Raw genomic sequence first — 19,737 nt, forward strand, 5'->3', positions numbered from 1 at the left:
GTAGTGATTTTTTCAGGTAGATTTTGGAACCCAAATCAAGCAAAAAAATAAATAGGCTTTCTATGGCCCACTGACTGAGAGATGGCACACACAGGAGTCAGGAGTGGCACACAAGCCCTGAGGCCAATATTTTTCTCCCACTGATTGATGTAGTGATTTTTTCAGGTAGATTTTAGAACCCAAATCAAGCAAAAAAATAAATAGGCTTTCTATGGCCCACTGAGTGAGAGATGGCACAGACAGGGATGGCACTCTAGCAGAAATGCCAATCTTAATCTCCCACAAAAAAAAAAAAAAAAAAAAAAAAAGGAACTGTCCTTCAATTACTATCTCCCTGCAGTAATCTCAGCCAGGTATGGCAGGCAGCAATAAGGAGTGGACTGATGCACAAATTAAATAAAAAGTGTGGACAAACAAACATGACCGCGTATGGCCAATAAAGGATCCTTTCCGTAAAGCATCCCCCACCCCCAACTACCTTGCCACTCTTAACCCCTCCATCTATTACCCAGGAAAACACACCACCACGTTAATTTCTTTTTGGATAATTTGGCCACAGCGGCCATTTTATTAACAAACAAATACATAAATAACAACATGTAAACAGTAAATATATAAAACCTCGAGGGGGGGGCTCTTGGAGCTAAAAAATCTGGCTCATAATAGGCAGAGAGCCTACCCAAAATTTTTACAAAAAACACGTATTTACCCTCAGCCGTAACCACCAGCTCGAGGGCACCATGTAACCCATTTCGGGCAAACCAACCACAAAGCTCCCGAGGTAAACACCCCGTCCAGAGCCCGTACCAAAAGCCAGATCAACCCTATCAGCATCATCACCAACTCCAAGAACCCCACCCCCCGCCACACATGAACAGCCCTGACCACCTCAGGCTCGTGAGTGCCCCACCACCGCCAAAGCTCTTTCAACTCCTTCCTGTAGACCGAGCGCCCATAAATCCATCCCGATCTCGTTAAGATGCACTCCATCATCCCTCCAAAAATTACCGACCCCGGCCTCCAGCTCGAAATGCCTCACGGCAATACCCCCATTCCGGGACACAAAACTCGCCACCATCCTGTTCAATTTTACCCTGGCTCTGTTAATCCCTTTATGGGAACGGGCCTCCCGCCACGTCTTCCGCGGCACAATGTCTGACCACACAGTCAGCATACCGGGAAAAGATACCCACAGCCTCAACAAGTCATAACGGATATCCCGAATGAGTTCCCTCACGGGTTTTGCCCCCAAATCATTACCCCCCAAGTGAACCACTAAAATATCCGGAGGGCTATCCAGACGGGCGGCGCGGGAGAATTCCGGCAAAAAACTACGCCACGACATACCACGAGTCCCCATCCAACGGATGATCACTGCCTCTCGGCCGAAACCCAATTGCCTACCATTCGCGCGCGCATCGGCCCGGAGGGCGCCCCAATAAACGAAAGAGTGTCCGACAATCCACGCCAAAAGAGGGGTACGACCTGAAAAACACAACCATAATTAACAATCCGCAAAGACGTCCCTCTTCACCCCGCATTGTTGATTTAATGCCGCACATAAGACAGGTAACGATTAGAACTCCATCTGCCTATTTTCTTGATCACCTCCGGCCCAAGGCCCAAACCATCGGCCTCAGATGCGGCCCCAATCCTAAAAGAATGCGAGCCGAAATTTTCCGGGTTAACACCCAGCAAACCCAAGCCCTTCTTCAAAATGGCTACAAACTGGAAACGTGACAAGAAATCCCCCTCTTGGCGTTGCAACAGAGGGCCTGACCTGACTGATGACAAATTCCAATATGCCTCTAAGCAGCGTTGCGGACACATCCCGCTTCCCGCCACCCTTCCTAGCACTACTTTCTTTCCCCTACCTAGCTGATCCGTCTTTGAACGCCTTATCCAAAAGGCAACTCCCCCTTCCCAAAAAACCACATCTTCCGCCAAAAGACCACCTGACCTGTCCTTGCTCGGGGAAACCAATTCACCCAGACGCAAAGCACCAAAAAACGCTAGAGAAAAGGCCAATTGAAACAGTACCACCTCAAACTGAGATGAACAAATTACGCCCAAGGCCTCCCCTAACCGCTGCAACAACCCAAAAGAAATGGGCCTGCGCTTATCAAAAGTCGAATTACCCTTACGAAAACCTTTCAACGCCTGCCGTATAACAAAGTCCTTTGTGACGTCCCTCAATCCTTGCAACTGAAAACCATTGCCAATAACGCCATTTACCTACCAGTGCCAATAACGCCATTGCCCTGTCGCTATCTGACTCAGCCGAGCCGCATTGAAACAACCAACTTTCCCACATGGCCCATGACGCCGCATAATCTGACCATGTCCTGTTTGACACCGAGGCTTGGATCAATCGGCCTCCCCTTCCGTAACCACCTGCCACAGATGCAAAGGACATGCTGCTCCTGCCGCCTCCGAATCTGGAGCCAAATCCCGGAATCGGTCCCACTGCAAACGAGACAAAGCATCAGCTATATTGTTCTGAACTCCTGGCACGTGCACCGCCGTAATCCATGCATTCAACTCCAAGCATCTCAGTACCAACTCCCTGACCAACCTAATTACTGGAGGGGAAGAAGAAGATAAGCTGTTAATCACGGCCACCACGCTCGAGTTATCGCAATGGAAACGTACTCGCCGATCACGAAAGCTGTCACCCCAAACAAACACTGACACCACAATCGGGAACAACTCCAACAATGCCAAATTCTTGGTGAGCCCCTTCTTTCGCCAATCCTCTGGCCACACCCCGACGCTCCATTTTCCTCCACAGTAGGCCCCATAACCAACTCCACCTGCTGCGTCTGTGTAGATCTCGCAATCAAAAGCATTCAGATCCTCCTGCTGAATAAGCGACCTGCCATTATAGCCTTCCAAAAAACGTTGCCAAACAAGAAGGTCCTCCTTATGCTCTCTACCCAAACGAATAAAATGATGAGCCGACCGAACTCCAGCCGTCGCCCTGGACAATCTGCGGCAAAATATCCTGCCCATTGGCATAATACGACAAGCAAAATTCAGGCGGCCCAGCAGCGACTGCAACTCCTTCAATGAAGTCTTCCGCAATTTTCCAATCCGACTCACCTCTCGCTTAAGCAACTCCAACTTATCATCAGGCAACCTACACTCCATTTTCTCAGAATCAATGAGAATCCCTAAGAAACTCAAGACCGTGCAGGGGCCCTCCGTTTTTCCCTGTGCCAAAAGAACACCAAACTGTCCGGCCACCCATTCCATGGTCCCAAGTAAATGACAGCACACTGCTGAATCCGGTGGACCAACAAACAAAAAATCATCCAAATAGTGAATGACAGAAGGAACGGCCGATACATCTCTCACTACCCACTCTAAAAAGGTACTGAAAGTCTCAAACAATGCACAGGAAATAGAACATCCCATAGGCAAACACCTATCCAAGTAAAAACCACCCTCCCACCAACAACCTAACAAAGGAATGCTCTGCGGGTGCACCGGCAAGAGCCTAAATGCCGACTCGATGTCCGTTTTTGCCAGCAATGCTCCAGGCCCGTACATTCGCACCCACCGAACAGCCGCATCAAACGATGTGTAAACAACGGAGCACAACTCCTCCGCAATCCCGTCATTAACCGAGGATCCTTTGGGATATGAAAGATGCTGAATTAGCCGGAACTTGTTCGGCTCCTTCTTGGGCACCACCCCAAGCGGGGAAACAATTACACCCGCCATGGGCAACGAACTAAAAGGCCCCGCCATTCTTCCCAGCTCAACCTCTTTTGCCAATTTAGCCGAAACCACCTCCGCATGCAAGCCAGCTGATCTCAAATTTTTTGTAGAAAAAGGAACAACATGCATCGGGTGAGGGATCTTAAACCCCTCAAGAAAACCGTCCCTAATAACCTCCGCCTTTTTAACATCCGGGTATCTACTTAGATAGGGGGCCATCTTTTGAACCCTCACCGGAGTCACCCCCTTGACCGCCACCCACTGATGGCTTACCACGTGATTTCTTGAAACACTTAGCGGCTCCGTGAGAGGTGCCGTTGCAATGGGAGCACACGTGTTTAAATTTACAAGTGGTGCCATACTTGCACTGGCCCTCATTAAACTGCCAGCATGTCCCAGATTTTTCCTTTGAACCCTGAGACCCGTGTCCTCCACTTTGTCCTGACTGCTGACTGCTACCCCCCCTCCCCCCTGAAAGGACTGCCCATAACGCACCGGAGCCATCACCTTCAGCCACAACCCGATGTCTTTTTGGTCCCACCTTATCTCCGGCCTCACTGCTTTTCGCTGCCTGAACTGTTCATCGTATCTCAGCCAAGCCTGGCCCCCGTAGGTACGATGCGCCTCACCAATAGCATCCAAATAACAAAACAGGCCCGAGCAATTCTCGGGGAATTTCTCCCCTATAACACTCGCTAGAATGGCAAAGGCCTGCTGCCAGTTAACGAACGTCTGAGGAATAAGGCGCCAACGCCTCTTTTCTTCCTCTTCCTTTTTGCTGTCGTCTTTCTTTCCTTTATCCAAGTAAAATTTTTCTAAAGGAAGGAGAGAGAAAATCTCTACGTATTCATCTTTCCAAATCTTTTCCTTGACTTCTTTCTTCAAATGGGCCCCCAGCGGACCCTCAAAACACACATATACCTCGCCTTTTGCCCTGTCGTCTAACTTAACGGTATCACCTTTTCCCGTTTCCGTTTGTACCGACACCGACACCCCCGCCACAGAAACAGGTGTCCCGCTACCCGAGCTCGCAATCTCGTTCGAACCCCCTGCTACGCCCCCGGCAACTGACACCCAGGCACCAGCGGGCGACGATCCCACACTGTTAGCAACTGAGCTACCCCCGCCCCCATCCAATCTACGCAAAATCTGCGACATACCCGCTAGAAGTTCTCTGACCCCCGGGACCTCATTACAGCCCCCACCCCGCTCCACCACACCCGAAACACCCGGCACTGGGGAAAGACTGGACATGTACTCACGTGGCTGCGCAGGTGCTGTGTCCCCACCAGCCGTGCTTCCTGAATCCTGCTGGTCCATTTCGTCGCGATGTTCGTTCCCGGAATCATCGCTGCCGCTCATCTGCCCCAGGCCCGCGCCCCTGGCCTCCACGTCACCAGGGGGGACCGAGACTGGCGAAGGCGACCGGTCCCTCGACCTCCTGCTGGATCTGGATCTGTCCGGCTCCGTGATTCCTCTGCCTCCAGCCGCTGGACTGTCTCCTCTGGACGCCGCTCCTGCGGCCCGACCGCGACCCGCTCCTTGCCGTGATGCCGCCGCTGTCCTGCCCGATAGTCTGCTCTGCCGTCCTGTCGCAGAGCCAGGTGCACTGGGGGGATGGGATCCGGGTGCCCCCGCCGCAATTGCGCCCGCCGCGATACTCCCCGGCTCCTGCCTGGTGGATGCTGCCGCCGCCGCTGGGCTCCTTCCCCGTCCCCCTGCTCGTGTTGCCGCCACCGCGGGAGGTGCTCCCCGGCGGGTAGAAGCTGCTATCGGTGCTGCGGCGCCGCCGCGCCCTCTGCTAGGCCGCACCGGAAGTGCGGCCCTGACATCCTGTGCAGCGCCGGCGTCCTGCCGCGTCTGCACCGCTCGCCCAGCACCGCGCCGCCTCGCGCCGGCAGGGCCGCCAGGTGGATTCCTGCCGGGGGAGGGGGCGGGCAAGGTGGATCGGCCGCGTTCCCCAGCCCCCGCAGGGTCCCTGGAGGGGCTCCGCGGCCTGCGCCTGCCGCGCGGTGTAGTGTCGGGGGACAGCCTGTCTGGCGGCCTAGACCGCCTGGTTCTGCTGCCCCGGCTCCTGCTGTCCTGGCTCCCACTGCCTCCGAGCAGCCCTGTGAGCTGCTCCTCCAGCCATCCGGCCCTCCTGGAACTGGCCTCCCGACGAAGCTGAGCTACCAGGCTGTCCACAGAAGACATGGTGAGAGGGATGTGGCAGCAGGTCCACTCACTTCGCCCGTCTAAGGTAACTGATCTCCCCTTTTCCCGCACTTTCCCAAGCCCCCACCTCCCTTTTTGCATAAATCCCCACCCCAAATCCTACTCTTCCAATCCCCGGGCTCCTTTACTCAATAACACCTTTATTTTTTAAAAGAAAACCTACTGCACTGCTCCCATGGCAACGCAGTCATGTGGGGGCCTCCTTTTAGCTGCGCCCCATACAGCCCCCCCTCTAGATAGCTGTGCAGAAAGGAAGGAACATGAGGATTTGTGCTTTGAAAAAAGCAGTTGGTTTGCACAGCGGCGTACACACAGCAATGCAGCTATCAGGGAGCCTTCTAGGGCAGCCCAATGAGCTACAGCGCTGAGGAAAAAAAAAATAAAAATGTAGCTTCCACTGTCCCTGCACACCGAAGGTGGTGTTGGACAGTGCAAATCGCTACAGCACAAGCAGTTTGCTGGTTAATGGACCCTGCCTAACGCTATCCCTGCTTCTGACGAAGCGGCAGCAACCTCTCCCTAAGCTCAGATCAGCAGCAGTAACATGGCGGTCGGCGGGAACGCCCCTTTATAGCCCCTGTGACGCCGCAGACAGCAAGCCAATCACTGCAATGCCCTTCTCTAAGATGGTGGGGACCAGGACCTATGTCATCACGCTGCCCACACTCTGCGTTTACCTTCATTGGCTGAGAAATGGCGCTTTTCGCGTCATTGAAACGCGACTTTGGCGCGAAAGTCGCGTACCGCATGGCCGACCCCGCACAGGGGTCGGATCGGGTTTCATGAAACCCGACTTTGCCAAAAGTCGGCGACTTTTGAAAATGAACGACCCGTTTCGCTCAACCCTAGTAGCGGTGGTGGAGCATCAGGTGGTCGTGGGAAAAGCAATATAGCACCTAAGTCTCGAGTTGTTGGGCCAGTGTCATCATCTGGCTACACAAGGCCTCGAACGCTCCCTTTTCTGGGAGTAGGAAAACCGCTTTTAAAGCCGGAGCAGCAGGAACAAGTTTTGGCTTTCCTTGCGTACTCTGCCTCTAGCTTTTTCGCCTTCTCTTCGGAAAGTGCAAAATTTCAAAGCAGTGCGTCGTCAGTGGATGCTCCCGGTCAGGAATAAGTCGCTTCCTTGTGTCCTTCACCCAGAACAACAGAGAAGGATGCGTCAGGCGACACAACAGGTTACTCCATGGAGCTCTTTACACATACCGTGCCTGGGTTAGAAAGGGAAATTGTTAACAGGCCATGCCCGTTACAAGATGAATCGGACATGGAGTGCACAGATGCACAGCCACAGCTAGATTATTATGCTGTTCCATTGACTCAGATCACAACATTGCCCTCGCAGTGTACTGAGCCAGAATCTGACCCTGATGAGACTATGGTGCCCCGTCCCGAACGCTATAGCATCGGCTTACATGGTGACACAGAGGAAGGTGCACAGGACATAGAAGAGGAGGTGATAGATGACCCAGTTGTTGACCCCGATTGGCAGCCATTGGGGAACAGGGTGCAGCCGGCTGTAGCTCTGAAGTGGAGGAGGAGGAGCCGCAAAAGGCATCAACATCGCAACAGCTTTCATCTGGCAGGCCCGTATCTGGGCAAAAACGTGTGTCAAAACCAAAAACAGTTGTAGGACAGCGTGGCCATCCGGTTAAAGTAGATCAGTGTGCAATGCCTGAAAAGGTATTCGATAGTAGGAAGAGTGCAGTCTGGCAATTTTTTAACCAAGATCCGAATGATCAGTGCAAAGTCATCTGTAAGAAATGCTCAAGGACCTTTAGCAGAGGTCAGAATGTGAAAAATCTAAATACAACTTGAGTGCGTAGACATTTAACCACCATGCACTTGCAAGCCTGGACTAACTACCAAACGTCCCGAAACGTTGTTGCACCCGCTCACATTGAAGCTAGTCAGCAACTCTACATACGCTACATTGCTTCCCTCACTGTAAGCCCACCGGTTAGGACACCACCAGCAGCAAATGTGGAGGTATCGTCGCAAGACCAAAGCAGTCAGGGAATCACCAGGTTCTTGGTAGGAAACACTGTATGTAGGGCAACAGCAAGAATACCATCAGCAACCCTCTCTCAGTCTGCCATGTAAACTACCACCCCTGCTAGTTCCACCATATGCAGCTCTCCAGTCCAGCTCATCCTACAAGAGACTCTCGTTAGGAAAAGGAAGTACTCATCCTCTCAACCGCGTACACAGGGTTTGAACGCCCACATTGCTCGACTTATCTCGTTAGAGATGATGCCCTACCGGTTAGTTGAATGCGAAGCTTTCAAAGCCCTGATGGACTACGCAGTCCCACGCTACGACATACCCAGTCGACACTTCTTTGCGAGAAAAGTCATCCCAGCCCTCCACCAGCATGTCAAAGACCGCATTGTCCATGCACTCAGGCAATCTGTCAGTACAAAGGTGCACCTCACAACAGATGCATGGACCAGTAGGCATGGCCAGGGACGTTACGTGTCCATCATGGCACACTGGGTTAATGTGGTGGATGCAGGGTCCACAGGGGACAGCCATATTGGGACAGTTCTGCCTAGCCCACGGTCTAGGAAACATTTGAATGTAGGCCTTCGCCCCCCCTCCTCCTCCTCCAGCAGAAGCGAGAGCTCGTCCACAGACCGCAGTCGCATGACCGCTCCATCCGCAGCTGCCACTGTTGCACATGAGGTGTCCCATTATGGAACAGCTAGTGGCAAGTGTCAGCAGGCTGTGTTGGGAATGAAGTGTTTGGGCGACAACAGACACACCGCGGAAGTTCTGTCCGAGTTCTTGCAGCAAGAAACTCAGTCATGGCTGAGCAGTGTACATTTTGAGGCAGGCAAGGTAGTCAGTGATAACGGAAGGAATTTTATGGCTGCCATAGCCCTTTCACAACTGAAACACATTCCTTGCCTGGATCACAACTTGAACCTGGTGGTGCAGTGCTTCCTGAAAAGTTATCCGGGGTTATCCGACCTGCTCCTGAAGGTGCGCAGACTTTGCTCGCACATCCGCCGTTCGCCCGTACACTCCAGCCGTATGCAGAACCATCAGCGATCTTTGAAGCTTCCCCAGCATCGCCTGATAATCGACGTTGCAACAAGGTGGAACTCCACACTGCACATGCTTCAGAGGCTGTGCGAACAGAGGCATGCTGTTATGTATTTGTGGGAGGATACACATACACGGGCAGGCAGTTGGATGGCAGACATGGAGTTGTCAGGTGTGCAGTGGTCGAAGCTACAAGACCTATGTCAAGTCTTTCAGTGTTTTGAGGAATGCACACGCCTGGTTAGTGCAGATGACGCCATCATAAGCATGAGCATCCCCCTAATGCGCCTGCTGATGCAAAGTTTGACGTACATAAAGGAGCAGGCGTCTGCAGCCGAGGACGAGTGAAGCCTTGATGACAGTCAGCCATTGTCTGGTCAGGGAAGTCTAGTGGAAGATGTAGTGGGCGAAGAGGAGGAGGACGAGGAGGATGATGGGAATGAATATTTTTTGGATGAGGAAGCTTCTCAGGGGGCAATAGAAACTGGTGGCATTGCAAGGTCAGGTTCAGGGTTTTTGAGGGAGACAAGTGACGTTGATTTGCCAGAAAGTGCTCCTCAACCCAGCACAAGCAGTGAATTGACACCTGGAACATTGGCCCACATGGTGGATTATGCCTTGCACATCCTAAAAAGGAACCCACGCATTATAGAAATGATGACCGATGACGATTACTGGTTGGCCTGCCTCCTGGATCCACGCAGCAAAAGGAAATTGCAAAATATCATGCCACATGAGAACCTTGAGCAAATATTGGCTACCAAACAAGCAACTCTTGTAGACCGTTTGGTTCAGGCATTCCCAGCACACAGCGGCGCTGATGGTTCTCACATGAGCTGCAGGGGGCAACATGACAGAGGTGTTAGAGGTGCACAAATCAGAAGTGGCGTTGGACAGAGGGGTTTTATGACCAGGTTGTGGAGTGATTTCGCAATGACCGCAGACAGGACAGGTACTGCATCAATTCAAAGTGACAGGAGACAACATTTGTCCAGTATGGTTACAAACTATTTTTCCTCCCTTATCGATGTTCTCCCTCACCGTCATTCCCATTTGATTACTGGGCATCCAAAATAGACACCTGGCCTGAATTGGCAGAATATGCATTGAAGGAGCTTGCTTGCCCAGCAGCTAGTGTGCTATCAGAAAGAGTATTCAGTGCTGCTGGTTCAATACTGACCGAAAGAAGGAGTCTTCTGGCTACCCAAAATGTTGATGATCTAACCTTCATTAAAATGAACCAATCATGGATTTCTAATTATTTTGCCCCACCTTTCCTGGCTGACACTTAGCTTTCCTGTAAAAAGGTCTTGCTTTTGGACTGGTCTTACTGAGTGTTCCAATTTCTCCATTTGCAGCTGCTGTATGTCCAGCATATGACATTTTTACACCTCCGTAAATGGGCGACGGCACTGGCACAGGGTCCCTTATAGTACAATGAAGTGTCTCTGGCGGTGGTGGTTCGCAATCAACGTCAGACACACCATTGTAACATGAGGGGCCCTGGGCCAGTACCGCCGGCCACGAGAGAGTGTCCCCCCCAAGCTCAAACAATGCTCTACCACTTGAAAAATTATCTCTCACTGCTCCACCACTGTTTAGTCTATGCGGTTAAATCCTTCAATGGCACTGCCAATACCAATTTCTTGACATATATGATGCTAGCAAAAATATTCAGGGGCCCTGTCCTACATTTACACCAGTTAATACTTTGCGCCAAATACCACTGTCTGCAAGTCAGCAGAGGAGCCCACCCCTTGTCCTAGGTATGCCACCTGTTTATTTGTTAATTTGTTTTTTTGCCAGACATTAACATCTATTTATTATTTTGGACTACTACCTGGGTCAGACACTCCTTCCAATTGTCCTCCGCTGACCACACCAATGCTGACTGTGTACCCCTGCAACCTATTTACAACTGCATCGAGCCTACTTTTTTATTTTAAGCCTAGTAAGTCTGTCTGCGGTCCCTCCTGCCAATTGTCCTCCACTGACCACGCCAATGCTGTCTGTGTACCTCTGGAACCTATTTAGATCTGCATAGAGCCTACTTTTTTATTTTAGGCCTAGTAAGTCTGTCTGCGGTCCCTCCTGCCAATTGTCCTCCGCTGACCACACCAATGCTGCCCGTGTACCCCTGTAACCTTTTTTAAACTGCATTGAGCCAACTTTGTGGTGTAAGGCCTACTACCAGTGTCTGCGCCACTCAATACAGCTGTCCTCCTCTTAAAAAAGCTGAGCTGCAATTGTCAGATTTTCAGCCTATCAGAATTTGAAAACTGCATTGGGGCTACAAGTTTGGTTGGGTTCTACAAACAGTGTCTGCCGCTTCAAGGTGTTTTCCAGGTTTACTGTCCTGAGCTTCAATCTTCAGGCTTTCGTTAAGTAGTTTTTAATATAACACTGCATTTGGCCTACTAGTTTGGTTGGGGCCTACTAACGGTGTCTGCCGCTCCAAGGTTTTCTCCTGGTTTCCTGTCCTGAGCTTCAATCTTCAGGCTCTCATTAAGTAGTTTTTAAGATAACACTGCATTTGGCCTACTAGTTTGGCTGGGGCCTACTAACGGTGTCTGCCGCTCCAAGGTGTTCTCCAGGTTTACTGTCCTGAGCTTCAATCTTCAGGCTCTCATTAAGTAGTTTTTAATATAACACTGCATTTGGCCTACTAGTTTGGTTGGTGCCTTCTAACGGTGTCTGCCGCTCCAAGGTTTTCTCCTGGATTCCTGTCCTGAGCTTCAATCTTCAGGCTCTCATTAAGTAGTTTTTAATATAACACTGCATTTGGCCTACTAATTTGGTTGGGGCCTACTAACAGTGTCTGCCGCTCCAAGGTGTTCTCCTGGTTTCCTTTCCTGAGCTTCTATCTTCAGGCTCTCATTAAGTAGTTTTTAAGATAACACTGCATTTGGCCTACTAGTTTGGTTGGGGCCTACTAACGGTGTCTGCCGCTCCAAGGTGTTCTCCAGGTTTACTATCCTGAGCTTCAATCTTCAGGCTCTCATTAAGTAGTTTATAATACAATACTGCATTTGGCCTACTAGTTTGGTTGGGGCCTACTAACGGTGTCTGCCGCTCCAAGGTGTTCTCCAGGTTTACTGTCCTGAGCTTCAATCTTCAGGCTCTCATTAAGTAGTTTATAATATAATACTGCATTTGGCCTACTAGTTTGGTTGGGGCCTACTAACGGTGTCTGCCGCTCCAAGGTTTTCTCCTGGTTTCCTGTCCTGAGCTTCAATCTTCAGGCTCTCATTAAGTAGTTTTTAATATAACACTGCATTTGGCCTACTAATTTGGTTGGGGCCTACTAACAGTGTCTGCCGCTCCAAGGTGTTCTCCTGGTTTCCTTTCCTGAGCTTCTATCTTCAGGCTCTCATTAAGTAGTTTTTAAGATAACACTGCATTTGGCCTACTAGTTTGGTTGGGGCCTACTAACGGTGTCTGCCGCTCCAAGGTGTTCTCCAGGTTTACTATCCTGAGCTTCAATCTTCAGGCTCTCATTAAGTAGTTTATAATATAATACTGCATTTGGCCTACTAGTTTGGTTGGGGCCTACTAACGGTGTCTGCCGCTCCAAGGTGTTCTCCAGGTTTACTGTCCTGAGCTTCAATCTTCAGGCTCTCATTAAGTAGTTTATAATATAATACTGCATTTGGCCTACTAGTTTGGTTGGGGCCTACTAACGGTGTCTGCTGCTCCAAGGTTTTCTCCTGGTTTCCTGTCCTGAGCTTCAATCTTCAGGCTCTCATTAAGTAGTTTTTAATATAACACTGCATTTGGCCTACTAGTTTGGTTGGGGCCTACTAACGGTGTCTGCCGCTCCAAGGTGTTCTCCTGGTTTCCTTTCCTGAGCTTCTATCTTCAGGCTCTCATTAAGTAGTTTTTAATATAACACTGCATTTGGCCTACTAGTTTGGTTGGGGCCTACTAACGGTCTGCCGCTCCAACGTTTTCTCCTGGTTTCCTGTCCTGAGCTTCAATCTTCAGGCTCTCATTAAGTAGTTTTTAACCCCTTTACCCCCAAGGGTGGTTTGCACGTCAAGGACCAGGCCAATTTTTACAATTCTGACCACTGTCCCTTTATGAGGAACGCTTCAACGGATCCTGGTGATTCTGACATTGTTTTCTCGTGACATATTGTACTTCATGATAGTGGTAAAATTTATTTGATATTACCTGCGTTTATTTGTGAAAAAAACTGAAATTTGGCGAAAATTTGGAAAATTTCGCAATTTTCCAACTTTGAATTTTTATGCAATTAAATCACATAGATATGTCACACAAAATACTTAATAAGTAACATATCCCACATGTCTACTTTACATCAGCACAATTTTGGAACCAAAATTTTTTTGTTAGGGAGTTATAAGGGTTAAAAGTTGACCAGCAATTTCTCATTTTTACAACACCATTTTTTTTAGGGACCACATCTCATTTGAAGTCATTTTCAGGGGTCTATATAATAGAAAATACCCAAGTGTGACACCATTCTAAAAACTGCACCCCTCAAGGTGCTCAAAACCACATTCAGGAAGTTTATTAACCCTTCAGGTGTTTCACAGGAATTTTTGGAATGTTTAAATAAAAATGAACATTTAACTTTTTTTCACAAAAAATTTATATCAGCTCCAATTTGTTTCATTTTACCAAGGGTAACAGGAGAAAATGGACCACAAAAGTTGTACAATTTCTCCTGAGTACGCCGATACCCCACATGTGGGGGTAAACCACTGTTTGGGCGCATGACAGAGCTCGGAAGCGAAGGAGGGCAATTTGACTTTTCAATGCAAAATTGACAGGAATTTAGATGGGACGCCATGTTGCGTTTGGAGAGCCCCTGATCTGCCTAAACAGTGGAAACCCCCACAAGTGACACCATTTTGGAAAGTAGACCCCCTAAGGAACTTATCTAGTGGTGTGGTGAGCACTTTGACCCAACAAGTGCTTCACAGAATTTTATAATGCAGAGCCGTAAAAAAAAAAATCATATTTTTTCACAAAAATCATATCTTTGCCCCCAATTTTTTATTTTCCCAAGGGTAAGTGAAAAAATTGGACCCCAAAAGTTGTTGTACAATTTGTCCTGAGTACGCTGATATCCAATATGTGGGGGTAAACCACTGTTTGGGCACATGGGAGAGCTCGGAAGGGAAGGAGCGCCGTTTGACTTTTCAATGCAAAATTGACAGGAATTGAGATGGGACGCCATGTTGCATTTGGAGAGCCACTGATGTGCCTAAACATTGAAACCCCCCACAAGTGACACCATTTTGGAAAGTAGACCCCCTAAGGAACTTATCTGGATGTGTTGTGAGCACTTTGACCCACCAAGGGCTTCACAGAAGTTTATAATGCAGAGCCGTAAAAATAAAACAAAAATTTTTCCCCACATAAATTATTTTTTAGCCCCCAGATTTGTATTTTCCTGAGGGTAACAGGAAAAAATGGACCACAAATGTTGTTGTCCAATTTGTCCTGAGTACGCTGATACCCTACATGTGGGGGGGAACCACCGTTTGGGCGCATGGGAGGGTTCGGAAGGGAAGGAGCGCCATTTGGAATGCAGACTTAGATGGAATGGTCTGCAGGCGTCACATTGCGTTTGCAGAGCCCCTAATGTACCTAAACAGTAGAACCCCCCCACAACTGACCCCGTATTGGAAACTAGACCCCCCAAGGAACTTATCTAGATGTGTTGTGAGAACTTTGAACCCCCAAGTGTTTCACTACAGTTTATAACGCAGAGCCAAGAAAATAAAAAATCCTTTTTTTCCCACAAAAATTATTTTTTAGCCCCCAGTTTTGCATTTTCCCAAGGGTAACAGGAGAAATTATACCCCAAAAGTTGTCCAATTTGTCCTGAGTACGCTGATACCCCATATGTTGGGGTAAACCCCTGTTTGGGCACACGGGAGAGCTCGGAAGGGAAGGAGCACTGTTTTACTTTTTCAACGCAGAATTGGCTGGAATTGAGATCGGATGCCATGTCGCATTTGGAGAGCCCCTGATGTGCCTAAACAGTGGAAACCCCCCAATTATAACTGAAACCCTAATCCAAACACACCCCTAACCCTAATCCCAATGGTAACCCTAACCACACCTCTAACCCATACACACCCCTTACCCTAATCCCAACCCTATTCCCAACCGTAAATGTAATCCTAACCCTAACTTTAGCCCCAAACCTAACCCTAACTTTAGCCCCAACCCTAACTGTAGCCCTAACTCTAACCCTAGCCCTATCCCTAGCCCTAACCCTAGCCCTAACCCTAGCCCTAGCCCTAACCCTAGCCCTAACCCTAGCCCTAACCCTAGACCTAACCCTAACCCTAACCCTAAACCTAGTGCTAACCCTAACCCTAACCCTAACCCTAGCCCTTACCCTAACCCTAGCCCTAGCCCTAACCCTAGCCCTAACCCTAACCCTAACCCTAACCCTAGCCCTAACCCTAACCCCAGCCCTAACCCTAATGGGAAAATGGAAATAAATACATTTTTTTAATTTTTTAATTTTTCCCTAACTAAGGGGGTGATGAAGGGGGGTTTGATTTACTTTTATAGCGGGTTTTTTAGCGGATTTTTATGATTGGCAGCCGTCACACACTGAAAGACGCTTTTTATTGCAAAAAATATTTTTTGCATTACCACATTTTGAGAGCTATAATTTTTCCATATTTGAGTCCACCGAGTCATGTGAGGTCTTGTTTTTTGCGGGACAAGTTATCGTTTTTATTGGTAACATTTTCGGGCACGTGACATTTTTTGATCGTGTGGAACTCCACACTGCACATGCTTCAGAGGCTGTGCGAACAGAGGCATGCTGTTATGTATTTGTGGGAGGATACACATACACGGGCAGGCAGTTGGATGGCAGACATGGAGTTGTCAGGTGTGCAGTGGTCGAAACTACAAGACCTATGTCAAGTCCTTCAGTGTTTTGAGGAATGCACACGCCTGGTTAGTGCAGATGACGCCATCATAAGCATGAGCATCCCCCTAATGCGCCTGCTGATGCAAAGTTTGACGCACATAAAGGAGCAGGCATCTGCAGCCGAGGACGAGTGAAGCCTTGATGACAGTCAGCCATTGTCTGGTCAGGGAAGTCTAGTGGAAAATGTGGTGGGCGAAGAGGAGGAGGACGAGGAGGATGATGGGGATGAATATTTTTTGGATGAGGAAGCTTCTCAGGGGGCAATAGAAACTGGTGGCATTGCAAGGTCAGGTTCAGGGTTTTTGAGGGAGACAAGTGACGTTGATTTGCCAGAAAGTGCTCCTCAACCCAGCACAAGCAGTGAATTGACACCTGGAACATTGGCCCACATGGTGGATTATGCCTTGCACATCCTAAAAAGGAACCCACGCATTATAGAAATGATGACCAATGACGATTACTGGTTGGCCTGCCTCCTGGATCCACGCAGCAAAAGGAAATTGCAAAATATCATGCCACATGAGAACCTTGAGCAAATATTGGCTACCAAACAAGCAACTCTTGTAGACCGTTTGGTTCAGGCATTCCCAGCACACAGCGGCGCTGATGGTTCTCACATGAGCTGCAGGGGGCAACATGACAGAGGTGCACAAATCAGGTTGTGGAGTGATTTCGCAATGACCGCAGACAGGACAGGTACTGCAGCATCAATTCAAAGTGACAGGAGACAACATTTGTCCAGTATGGTTACAAACTATTTTTCCTCCCTTATCGATGTTCTCCCTCACCGTCATTCCCATTTGATTACTGGGCATCCAAAATAGACACCTGGCCTGAATTGGCAGAATATGCATTGCAGGAGCTTGCTTGCCCAGCAGCTAGTGTGCTATCAGAAAGAGTATTCAGTGCTGCTGGTTCAATACTGACCGAAAGAAGGAGTCTTCTGGCTACCCAAAATGTTGATGATCTAACCTTCATTAAAATGAACCAATCATGGATTTCTAATTATTTTGCCCCACCTTTCCAGGCTGACACCTAGCTTTCCTGTAAAAAGGTCTTGCTTTTGGACTGGTCTTACTGAGTGTTCCAATTTCTCCATTTGCAGCTGCTGTATGTCCAGCATATGACATTTTTACACCTCCGTAAATGGGCGACGGCACTGGCACAGGGTCCCTTATAGTACAATGAAGTGTCTCTGGCGGTGGTGGTGCGCAATCAACATCAGACACACCATTGTAACATGAGGGGCCCTGGGCCAGTATCGCCGGCCAAGAGAGAGTGCCCCCCCCCCAAGCTCAAACAGTGCTCTACCACTTGCAAAATTATCTCTCACTGCTCCACCACTGTTTAGTCTATGCGGTTAAATCCTTCAATGGCACTGCCAATACCAATTTCTTGACATATATGATGCTAGCAAAAATATTCAGGGGCCCTGTCCTACATTTACACCAGTTAATACTTTGCGCCAAATACCACTGTCTGCAAGTCAGCAGAGGAGCCCACCCCTTGTCCTAGGTATGCCACCTGTTTATTTGTTAATTTGTTTTTTTGCCAGACATTAACATCTATTTATTATTTTGGACTACTACCTGTGTCAGACATTCCTTCCAATTGTCTTCCGCTGACCACACCAATGCTGACTGTGTACCCCTGCAACCTATTTACAACTGCATCGAGCCTACTTTTTTATTTTAGGCCTAGTAAGTCTGTCTGCGGTCCCTCCTGCCAATTGTCCTCCACTGACCACGCCAATGCTGCCTGTGTACCCCTGGAACCTATTTACATCTGCATCGAGCCTACTTTTTTATTTTAGGCTTAGTAAGTCTGTCTGCAGTCCCACCTGCAAATTGTCCTCCACTGACCACGCCAATGCTGCCTGTGTACCTCTGGAACCTATTTAGATCTGCATAGAGCCTACTTTTTTATTTTAGGCCTAGTAAGTCTGTCTGCGGTCCCTCCTGCCAATTGTCCTCCGCTGACCACACCAATGCTGCCCGTGTACCCCTGTAACCTTTTTTAAACTGCATTGAGCCAACTTTGTGGTGTAAGGCCTACTACCAGTGTCTGCGCCACTCAATACAGCTGTCCTCCTCTTAAAAAAGCTGAGCTGCAATTGTCAGATTTTCAGCCTATCAGAATTTGAAAACTGCATTGGGGCTACAAGTTTGGTTGGGGCCTACTAACGGTGTCTGCCGCTCCAAGGTTTTCTCCTAGTTTCCTGTCCTGAGCTTCAATCTTCAGGCTTTCGTTAAGTAGTTTTTAATATAACACTGCATTTGGCCTACTAGTTTGGTTGGGGCCTACTAACGGTGTCTGCCGCTCCAAGGTTTTCTCCTGGTTTACTGTCCTGAGCTTCAATCTTCAGGCTCTCATTAAGTAGTTTTTAAGATAACACTGCATTTGGCCTACTAGTTTGGCTGGGGCCTACTAACGGTGTCTGCCGCTCCAAGGTGTTCTCCAGGTTTACTGTCCTGAGCTTCAATCTTCAGGCTCTCATTAAGTAGTTTTTAATATAACACTGCATTTGGCCTACTATTTTGGTTGGGGCCTACTAACGGTGTCTGCCGCTCCAAGGTTTTCTCCTGGATTCCTGTCCTGAGCTTCAATCTTCAGGCTCTCATTAAGTAGTTTTTAATATAACACTGCATTTGGCCTACGAGTTTGGTTGGGGCCTACTAAACGGTGTCTGCCGCTCCAAGGTGTTCTCCTGGTTTCCTTTCCTGAGCTTCTATCTTCAGGCTCTCATTAAGTAGTTTTTAATATAACACTGCATTTGGCCTACTAGTTTGGTTGGGGCCTACTAACGGTCTGCCGCTCCAAGGTTTTCTCCTGGTTTCCTGTCCTGAGCTTCAATCTTCAGGCTCTCATTAAGTAGTTTTTAACCCCTTTACCCCCAAGGGTGGTTTGCACGTCAAGGACCAGGCCAATTTTTACAATTCTGACCACTGTCCCTTTATGAGGAACGCTTCAACGGATCCTGGTGATTCTGACATTGTTTTCTCGTGACATATTGTACTTCATGATAGTGGTAAAATTTATTTGATATTACCTGCGTTTATTTGTGAAAAAAACTGAAATTTGGCGAAAATTTGGAAAATTTCGCAATTTTCCAACTTTGAATTTTTATGCAATTAAATCACATAGATATGTCACACAAAATACTTAATAAGTAACATATCCCACATGTCTACTTTACATCAGCACAATTTTGGAACCAAAATTTTTTTGTTAGGGAGTTATAAGGGTTAAAAGTTGACCAGCAATTTCTCATTTTTACAACACCATTTTTTTTAGGGACCACATCTCATTTGAAGTCATTTTCAGGGGTCTATATGATAGAAAATACCCAAGTGTGACACTATTCTAAAAACTGCACCCCTCAAGGTGCTCTAAACCACATTCAAGAAGTTTATTAACCCTTCAGGTGTTTCACAGGAATTTTTGGAATGTTTAAATAAAAATGAACATTTAACTTTTTTTCACAAAAAATTTATATCAGCTCCAATTTGTTTCATTTTACCAAGGGTAACAGGAGAAAATGGACCACAAAAGTTGTTGTACAATTTCTCCTGAGTACGCCGATACCCCACATGTGGGGGTAAACCACTGTTTGGGCGCATGACAGAGCTCGGAAGCGAAGGAGGGCAATTTGACTTTTCAATGCAAAATTGACAGGAATTTAGATGGGACGCCATGTTGCGTTTGGAGAGCCCCTGATCTGCCTAAACAGTGGAAACCCCCACAAGTGACACCATTTTGGAAAGTAGACCCCCTAAGGAACTTATCTAGAGGTGTGGTGAGCACTTTGACCCACCAAGTGCTTCACA

This window comes from Ranitomeya imitator, chromosome 4, assembly GCF_032444005.1.
Source record: "Ranitomeya imitator isolate aRanImi1 chromosome 4, aRanImi1.pri, whole genome shotgun sequence".
In the NCBI taxonomy this organism is placed as follows: Eukaryota; Metazoa; Chordata; class Amphibia; order Anura; family Dendrobatidae; genus Ranitomeya; species Ranitomeya imitator.